Consider the following 10,134-nt stretch of genomic DNA (forward strand, 5'->3'; position numbering starts at 1 on the left):
GTGTCCCTGCCCAGGGCAGGGGGTGGGACTGGATGAGCTTTAAGGTCCCTTCCCACCCAAAGCATTCCCTGATTCCAAATCCAAGGCATGGCTTTGATTATCTCTGCCCCACTCACCTGTATAACCTGGAAAGGATGAGTCTGGAGCTGTTTTCCTTTAAATCCACGGATTTCCAGTGAGGTTCTGCTGGTCTGAAGAGCTTCCCCAACCGTGAGTGTGTCCACACCTGTAAATAGGGGCAGGATGGAAATTCCTAAATGGGATCTATTGAAAAGGAAATTCCTAAAAAACAGCTTGTAAAGGTTTTGCTTGGAAGGGAAAAGTCCTGTGGGAGCTCGAATTTCATGGGACAGGAGGGCAACTGGGCAGAAATTGGGGAGAATGGAAGCTGCTGGTGAGAAATGTGGAATATTGTGAGGTCATGAAGGCAGCACAGGGCTGGGGGAAGAATCCTGTCCCTCCTCATTCCCTGTGGATACCCAGGGTAGTTCCCCTGGCTGAGGAGGGGGAAACAGGGCCCTTGGAGTCTTATCTTGGGGTAAAAATAGCCTGATCTGGGGCTGTGACTAATATATTGTGTCTGATTCAGCCTTTAAATACCAAGTGAGTGGTTGAGGGGGAGGTGGGGTTGGGTTTTCACTTGGTTTATTGTCTTTTGTGAGGCCACGTAAACAGATTCCTGAGCCATTGTTGGTGGGTAATTCCCAAATCCAGTCGGGATGGGGGTTTAATAACCATTTCCTACCCTGGGAATAAAACATGGTGTGGAATATGGGCTGAGCTCCTGAAATCGGGCTTGAGTGTGGGTTTCTGGTTCCAGGAAGAGAGGGAATTCTCTCCTGTAAATGGGAGAATGAGCCATGCCCGGCTCCAGGAGCATATTTGGAATTAGTCCCTTTTGCAGGAGGTGTGGCCACCACGGGGAAAATAACCACTTACTGCAGCAAAGCAAACAAAAAGGGAAAACATTACCCAGATCGACTCCTAATTCTCTGTGGTGTCGGTTTAATGTGGAACATGCCCTGACACATCCCAAGCCTGGCTTATATTTGGGATTTCTCTGCTTCCTGCCCGGTGAAGTCCGGCCAGATTGGAGCAGGGAGGGAGGGGAGGCACCTGGAGCTTTGGAGTGGCTCCTGGTGCTCCTGGAGAGCTCCTAAAGGCCTGAACTTCCATCCCTTCTTTAATCCAGCTTGTCCCTGCTCCCCTGCCCTGGGATGGCATCAGGAGGGAGATGGAGTGTTTTAGGCTTGTTTTCATTCACTCCCTGCTCTCACAGGCTCATTCTCCCAAATAAATGCCACCTTTTGGGGGGCGGGGAATTCTCAGAGCCCTCTGGTTTGGAGGGATGGGTGGAGGGGGTCGGGGGTCTCTGACCTGGGCAGCTGAAAGGGCTGATCCAGCCCGTGGTCAGGAGCAGTTTTGTGCGGATTTATAGAACAGATTTGTGTGGAATAGTGACCTGTTTGCTGCTGGGGTGACCCTGGGACAAGTCCTGGACAGGCTCCAGGCCTGAAGCCCCCCCAGGCAGGATCTCAGAGTCCCCCTGAGCCAGGGTTGAATCATTACAATCCCTTTTCTCCCCCCCCCAGACTATGAGCTGTATGTGTAGTCTCCTCTACATCCTTAAAAACACCACCACACAAAAAGCTCCATCCTTTCCAGCTTCCTCTGGGAGCCTCCAGACCCTCCAATTAGCAGGAGCTGCTCCTGGCTCTAAACTGTGTGTTTATGGGGCAGTTTGTCCTAAAAATAAACCCCTGTGAACTCCAGGGATGTGTCTGAGGAACCAGAGTCTGGGTGAGCCTGGTCAGCCCCAGGAAGGCACCGATCCAGGGGGTTCCACAGCGCTTCTCTCCTGGATTCAGGATCCTCAGTGGGAGGGAATTCTGACCCTCTGTGGTTCCCAGGCCTTTTTTGGTTTTAGAGCCACGAAACGAGCTCGGCTCGAAGTGAAAAATGGGAAATGTCAAATGCTCCAAAATCGAGTTGCCTTCTAATAATTAATCCTGTCTGTGTGCAGAAAGCTGAATTGAATAATCCCACTGACCCTAATCCCATTTTGGAATCTGCCCCTGAAATGCTGTCCCTGTATTTCAGGGTTTTGGGTTTTTTTTTTTTCGCTTTAGAGCTGATCTTTTTGGGGTTGAGTCTGTTCCCTTTCCCAGGGTTCTTCCCTGCTTCCTGCTGTCCTGGCTGGAGCTTTGCTGTTCCAAGGAATGAAGGTTGTGTAAACAGAGGGGCACAAACAGAGCAAGGGAAGACTTTGCACAAACTGGTGTTACATTTACCATGGAATGTCTCTTTTTTTGGGGAAGAGGAGCTTGTTGGCGTCGTGCAGGAATCCCCTGAGGTGGCACAGTTGAAACAGTTTTGTTATCAAACGATGTGGCTCATAAATAACAAGAAACACTATTAAAAATACAGATTTTTGGGGGGAGTGGTGTCCAGGCTGGTGGATTTTCCACACTTTTGTTTGCTCCCCCCACACCCCCATTTATCTTTCATTTCGGTGCCATCCCCAAATTCCATGTAGTGGTTTTGGAACCAGGGCAGATGGATCATAAACTGTCACTTGACTGTGTTCAGGGTGGTTGTTTGAATGTTGAGACAGTGAGAGATGTAAAGCACAAATTGTGTTTCACCCCCCCCCACTGCTGCTCCTGTGTCTCTGCTCCCTCCTTTAGAAGAGCAGGGAGGAATCCCAGGGGGATTTGGGAGCAAAAGTCCAGTTGGTTGTGCAGGAGGGATTTGACCCAGGGGCAGGGGGAGGGTTCAGCAGGAAAATGGCTTTTGGCCTCAGCTCAGAGGCAGAGCTGGTGTTGTGCTTTTTAATTGTTATCTTTACCCCAAATAGGATTCTGTTCTTCCTGTGCCAGGAGCTGTTTGTGTGGGGTGGGAAATGGGGGAAATGTGGGCGCTGGGAAACAGGGATTCCATGGGATCATGGGATGGGTTGGGTTGGAAGGGACCTTAAAGCCCACCCAGTGCCACCTCTTGCCATGGGCAGGGACACCTTCCACCAGCCCAGGTTGCTCCAAGCCCAGTCCAACCTGGCCTTGGACACTTCCAGGGATCCAGGGACAGCCACAGCTTCTCTGGACAACCTGTGCCAGGGCCTCCCCACCCTCCCAGGGAAGAACTTCCTCACATCCCACCTAAACCTCCTGTCTTTCAGTGTGACTCCACTCCTTGTCCTGCCTCTCCATGCTCTTGGAAGTACTCCTGCCCCATCTTTCCTGCAAGTTCTCTTTATTAAGAGGCAAAACCCTGAGCTTCCCAAGCCTTGGGATTCAGGCACAGACACAGGCCCTGGCACAGGTTGCCCAGAGAAGCTGTGGCTGCCCCTGGATCCCTGGAAGTGTCCCAGGCCAGGTTGGATGGGGCTTGGAGCAACCTGGGCTAGTGGAAGGTGTCCCTAGGTTGGAAGGTTGGAACTGGATCATCTTTAAGGTCCCTTCCAACCCAAACCATTCCCTGATCCCACGTACGACCCCGGTGAGGGTTTTCCTGGCAGGTTCTGGGTGACCACAGAACGAGAGCCAGGGTGGTTTCCCTGGGAGCTGCTGGGCAGAGCAGCCCCTGCCAGGGGTGTTTTGGGATCCTGAGTGTCCCCAGGGACAGGCTCCAGGGGCTGGGCTGTGCCCCTCTGGGATCACCACTTGTGTAACAGGGCGGGGAGTCAGAGCCACGGGCACAGCTCCCTTGTCCTGGACCCCATTATTAATTGGGGCCTGGGCACAGCACTAATTACTGTTTTCGCTGGGCTGCCTGGCTGGGAGCTTCCTTTGACTCACCCTGTTGGGAAAGTCGGCCCTGGGAGGGTTTTATCCTCCCTGCTGGGGCCTGTGAGGAGGGGCCAGTCCCTGTGTGGCTGGGGTGGTGAATCCCTGGGGAATCCATCAGTTTTCCTGCCTGGCAAACTCCCCCAGTGCCCCTCACAGCTCAGCTCAGGTGGGTTTTTATTATTAAGGCACCATCACTGGGCTTCATCTCCAAATAAACATCCCAGCGAATCCAACACCTCTTACATAAGAGCTGAATAAAAACCCAGTAGTGAATAAAAACACCTTATTACCAATCATAATACTATTACCAGTAATAATAATAATATTACCAGTAATAATAATATTACCAGTAATAACAACAGAGCTGCAGGTGCCGGGGAGGGGCAGAATAAAAGAAATTTGTCAAAGCAGCTTATTTGGGTCGTGATGAGCCTTGGAGAGCTGGGTAAGTCTTGGCTTTAACCTGAAAATACTGAATCATGCCTCAGTCTCTGTGTTTGCTGGGGTTTTTTTAATCCATTCCAAGTGTATTTGTAGTAAAACCACTGCCCTGCTGAAAGGAGTTTCTAGAAAGGTAAAAATAAATAGTGGTGGTGGGTGTTGTAGGCCGTGTCCTGGCAGGTCAGGAAGTCTTTGTCTTATTTATACTCTTCTTTCTTGCTGGGGGATGTGGTTTTTATGGGCAACCATCTCTATTTAAAACCTCGAGAGGCTGAGGAAGCAGCATCAGTTTAAATCAGATACCTCTGCTGGGCCATCAGACACGACCTGCGGGGTTGCTGAGGTTTTGGATGGGCCCCGGAAAAGCAGGAGCTGGAGCAGCTTTGGGAGCACAAAGGGGGTTTTTGGGTGCTCAGTCCGTGGGATCCCGGCCCTGAGCTGTCTCTGGGGACGGGGGTGGCTCATTCAGCCCCAGCCACAACTCCTGGGCACTCAAAGCTGATTATCTGGGAGCTGCTGCCTCCCTGAGCTGTGCCCGGGCTGCTCCAGGTCCTGGCAGGGCCGTGCAGGGGCAGCTCCTCGGATGTGTGTCCTCCCCAGCCGCAGCCCAGCGGGTAACTCGGGGCTGGGGGGGCTGGAACTGGGGTTGGAAGGGAGCACAGGGAGCTTCCAGGGTGGTTTGGGGGGGGTTGGTTTGGGGAGAGCTGCCTGGGGCAGGAGAACGAACCAGATGGACAAACAGCACCCGTTTGGGGTCTGGCAGCGGGGTCTGGAGGGGGGGTTTGGGGTTAAATGGGGTGTGGCCACGTGGTTCTTGCACTGGAGTGGGATTTGTGGAATCAGGGGGTTTTTTGGTGTCTCACCTGCACGTCCTGGCTCTGGAGTTTTCCTCCCTGAGAGCAGCGTGGGGACCGTGTCCATCTGCCCGTCCTGAGGGGTTTCCCCTCCCTGGCAGTGCCACCGTGTCCGAGGGGTGTGGAACGGGAAGAGCTTCGCCACAGCCTGCATTTCTGTGGGGCTTTGCTGGGATTTGAATCATTCCTGGTTCCAAAAAAATCCCCCCAGACAGGCTCTTTATTTAACTTTGCCCCCTGTGCAGGCTGGGCTGGGGCAGCTCATCCCTCCCCCCCTTCCCGGCAGGAATTCCAGCTTTCCCAGCCCAGCAGAGCTGAGGGAGCAGGGATGTGACAGTGTCCCTCCAGCCATTGGCCCATGGAGCTATTTTTAGGGATATTAAGCCTGTAATCAGCCTTTTTGGCCGGGGTTTGTCCTGCTTAGTCAGGATTTTGCCCAGGCAGGGTTGGGAGCAGCGGGGCAGGAGGGCAGTGGCTGCATTCCCACCCTTCCTTATCCCAGCAGAGCATCCCCACAGCCAAGGATGGAGCCTCTCACAGCACTGCCTCGCTCCCAGCCAGCCATTTCCTTGGAGACTTAACTGGGATTGAACTGGATGGGGTTTAAACAAATTCCCTGTGTAACTCCAGGGAAGTTCCCTCGGTCTGAGCTGCTCGGGGCTGTGAACAACTCCGTGCCTTGGATCCTCTGGAGAGCCTTGGATTTCACTGGCACTTCAGTGACTGATCTCTGCAGTGTGAGTCTTCTTTGCCTCCAGGAAGGCAGCTCAGCCTGCTCCAGCTGCTGCTTCCCGAAATCCTGTGCTGGGAAGGGAATCCTGTCTCGGTTGTTTGAGCCCTGGAACAGTGGGTTGGGTTTTTTTTTTCCCCAAATGAGCAGAACTGGAGGCAAGATGTCAGTTCATATCGACAGTGTTTGTAAGAAGTCATTTCAAAGCTTCACTGAGAGCTTTTCCAAGGGAAATGCTGAGTGAATTCCATATTTTTCCTGTTGTTCCCTGGCTTATGCTCAGCTTTTTTTACTGTTGGTGCTGTGAGTGAGGTTTGCTCTGTCTTGCCTTGTCTCAGTGGCTGCACTGGGCTCGTTCATCTCCATGTGGACCATAACAGATAAAATTGATATAAATTCTACCAGGAATGCTGGAATTGTGGCTGGGAGCCAGCAGCTGTTTAGCTGGAAAAACCTCCCAGTGCATCTCCAGCTCCTCGGGGTTTAAACTCGGAGTGAATTCCCACGGATGTTCCATTGCTTTTAGAGCTCTGAAGGTTCATCTCCAGAGTGTCTGACACAGCCTGGGTGGCAGGTAAACCCTGGAATATTCCAGCTGTGTCTGTGATCCCTGATTTCTGCGGGCAGCAGTTGATTCCCACCTTTCCCAGCTTCAAACCAGTTTCCAGAGAGCGCGTTATTTGCTCTCTAATAATTAGTAATTGCAGCCTGTCCTCTGGCTGGCTTTGAGTTGCTTCATTTCCCGTGGTTGGGTGCAGCTGAGGAGGGTCTGCCCAGCATTTTCCTCGGGGATCAGGGACCATGGAATCCTGGAATATCCCCAGCTGGAAGGGCCCCACGAGGACAGGGAGCTTTAGGCCTCAGAGCAGCTCCAGCTTCATCCCCAGCACGTGGTTACCTGGTTCTTTTGGGTCTGTAAGAAGTTTGTCATGCACTGTTACACTCCAGTTGGGGTGTTTTAAAATGAGAACATTTGCTGGTATCCCATGGGTTGTGGTTTTAAATTCTGCATTGTTTGTTTGGCACTTTAATAATGCAGAGAAATGAATAGAGAATGTGTTTGGGGAAGGCCTGTGGCTTTCCTTCCCCCCCTGCCCACCTCTGTGGGGGTCTCTGCTGGGTGCTTGGGTGGGTTTTGTCCTGAAAATGGGTGCCACTGTCTCCCCTTGCCTCTCTGTGTCTCCCTGGGCTGTGCCAGTGTGTGTTGGGCTCTCAAGGTGCCAAATCTGTGTTGTTTTTCCTTCGAATGAACATCCAGGTGGGTCATTTTACGTCTCAGCACCACAGCCAACCCCAGTGCCTGCTCTAACCTTGCAGCCACTAATTCCCTGAAGCTCTGGATAAGCTTCATCCCTTTTTCTCCACCGAGCTTTGAATTTCCTGCTCTGGGAGAGAAGTGCTGGAGTTCAGAGCCCGTGTCCCCCTGTCCCTGGGTGGGCTTTGGCTCCGGGGCTGCTGCAGCCCCAGCAGGAGCTGCACTGACAGGACCAGGGCAATGGTTTTAGGATGCCAGAGGGCAGGATTGGGTGGGATATTGGACAGAAATTCCTCCCCGGCCCAGGTTGCCCAGAGAAGCTGTGGCTGCCCCTGAATCCCTGGAAGTGTCCAAGGCCAGGTTGGAGCAACCTGGGCTGGTGGAAGGTGTCCCTGCCCATGGCAGGGAGTGGGACTGGATTATCTTTAAAGCCTTTCCAAGCCATTCCATGATTCCCTGAGCCAGACCTGCAGGAGAGAGCCAAGCCTCCATAATCCCCTGCCTTTCAGGGCCTGGCCCGTGGCAGTGCCAGGCCCAGTGAGGGGTGCAGGGATGGCACAGTGCTCTGGATTTAGCTCGGCTGTGCCAAGGTGCCTCCCTCAGCCCTGGCAGCAGGGGCTGTTCCCGTTTCCCATCCCCCTGGAATGGCAGCTGGGACACAGCTGGGGGCGGTTCCTGTGCAGGGACTGGAGTCACCCGATGTCACCTGGGCTGGGCGGTGTCACCACTGACCCACTTCGGGTGGCTCTGCCCTGTAATGAAGGGCTGACACAGCCGGGCCTGGGCAGCAGCTCCGTGTCCTCCCTGGGAGCAGGGAAAGGTGGGAATTAGCCCCACGGGGAGCACGTAGGGACTGCTGTGGGAGCAGAGCCAAACTTTTAATGTTCTGGGAGGGCAGAGGGAGGGTGGTTACAGCACAGGGACCGTCACACCTTGTGCTGGGGGAGAGGCTGTGACAGCTCTGCCTTCTGGTCCCTGCTGTACATCCTCATAAACCTGCTTGGTTTATGGAATCCCAGGCTGCCTTGGGTTGGAAGGACTTTAAACCCCTCCAGTCCCACCCCCTGCCATGGGCAGGGACACCTTCCACTAGCCCAGGTTGCTCCAAGCTGGCCTTGGACACTTCCAGGGATGGGGCAGCCACAGCTTCTCTGGGAATTCCCATTCCAGCCCCTCACTGCCCTCCCTGGGAAGAATTCCTTCCCAATATCCAGTTTGACTTCACACACCAGCAAACCTGGCCCTGGGTGGCACATTCTGTGTTTCAGACATGCTGCTGTATCTACATCCAAGAAAAACAACGTTTTTCTGTGTCCTGACCAAACAAATTCATTCCACTGGACACCACCTGGAATCAGGGATGATGAAAGAGATGTTAGGAAAAGCGAACTTGGGGCTCTGGGTTTTCCTCCCTAGAAACATTTGGAAAGCCTGGAAGTCCAGAACAGCCTCTTCCATGATTTTTTTTTTTTCAGAGCAGTTTTATTTTTGTGAGGACTTGCCAGAGAGTCACCATGTCCACTGATATATTTAGCTGTACGTGCTGCCATGACTTAGCAAAATCCCAGTTCCAGCCTGTTTTCACCCAGCCTCTGCCATCTGAGCCCCCAGGCTCTGAGAAATTAGGTCTGGTGATGCCCCTGGCACTTCCCAGCCTCCCAGGAGAGCGGCAATTCCAGAGGTTCTCCCATGGAGCACATCCTGCCTGGGCCCACCCACCCACCCCCCTCCATCAGGTTTTAAGTCCAAGGACTATTTTTAGCCAGACAAAAAAGAAAAAACAAACATTCCTTTGGATTAGTGCTGGTCAAAGGGAAACTCCTGCAGAAGGGACTGTGAGGCTGGGATTTGTGCTGGGATCCAGGTGGGATTTTCCTGCCGAGGGATTTGATGGGCAGCAGTGGAGTTCCCTGGGAGGAGGGAGGGGAGGCTGTGGCTGCTTTGGAATCTCTGTTTTAATCTGTTCTCTCCTGCTCTGGATCCTTTTTGGGAGTCTCCTCCTGCTCTGATTTGCTCCTTTAACTTCTCCTACCCCTTTTTTTTTTTTAGGGAAGAGGGTGCTGGCCTGGACAATGGTGGGAAAGGGGATGGATCTGTTGGTGTAACTGTGGGGAAGAGAAAAATTCCTCTGCCTTTCTCCTTCACTGGAGCTCTCTGTGCTTTCCTGGATTTCCCAGCTGATCCCATCCCAGAGCGGGCACGTGCTGCTTTCCCAGCCTTGGGAATGTCTGTCCCTCCTGCTGTGGCACTCCAGGGTCACCTGCCAGGAGCTGGGTGGTGCTGGTGACTCCAGGAGATGCCCCTGTCTCCGAGGGAACTGCCCTCCCGGAGCTCTGGGAGCTGGGAATGGCACAACTCCACTCTTAATTAGCAGCAAATTGCCTGTCTGGTTCCTGTTCAGGACCTGCCAACTTGTGATGTCTCTGGTGGGAGGTGATAAAAGTGTCTGGGGTGGGGGGAGACAACACTTGTGCTGGGTGAGATTTTGGGAAGGAACGTGGGAGAGTTCGTGTCCTGCTCTGGCGTCTTGGGATGATTCAAAGGCAGGCTGTGGTTTGGGAACACAGGTGTTGGGCTTGGCTCCAAAAGCCTTGGGTTTGGTGTTCTCTGGTGCCCATGGTGTTATCCAGTTCCCAGGTTTTAATCACTGGTGGGAGCGTTTTAAAAGGCAACATGTTGGATTTTCCTGTTGGATTTTCCTGTTGGATTTCAAGCTGAGATACCAAAAGCTGGTGCTTTGGTGGGTGATGGGATTGGATCCGTGCTCAGGAGCAGGATAATTGGAAGGGGATGGATCCACCTTCAGGTACAGGGTATTTATGAGGTGATGGCATTGGATCCATGCTCAGGAGCGGGATATTTGGAAGGTGATGGATCCCTGCTCAGAGTCGGGATGTTTGGAAGGTGATGGGATTATATCCATGCTCAGGGACGGGATATTTGGGAGGTGATGGGATTATATCCATGCTCAGGGACGGGATATCTGGAAGGTGATGGGATTATATCCATGCTCAGGGACGGGATATTTGGGAGGTGATGGGATTATATCCATGCTCAGGGACGGGA

General features: G+C 53.0%; 1 protein-coding gene across 1 annotated transcript in view; it reads left to right on the forward strand.

The window, feature by feature from the left end:
* Nucleotides 1-10,134, forward strand: part of FBXL20 (F-box and leucine rich repeat protein 20) — a 33,686-nt gene that overhangs the window by 1,342 nt on the left and 22,210 nt on the right. The window lies entirely within an intron of this gene.

Source organism: Lepidothrix coronata, unplaced genomic scaffold, assembly GCF_001604755.1.
Source record: "Lepidothrix coronata isolate B3197 unplaced genomic scaffold, Lepidothrix_coronata-1.0 Scaffold343, whole genome shotgun sequence".
Lineage (NCBI taxonomy): Eukaryota > Metazoa > Chordata > Aves > Passeriformes > Pipridae > Lepidothrix > Lepidothrix coronata.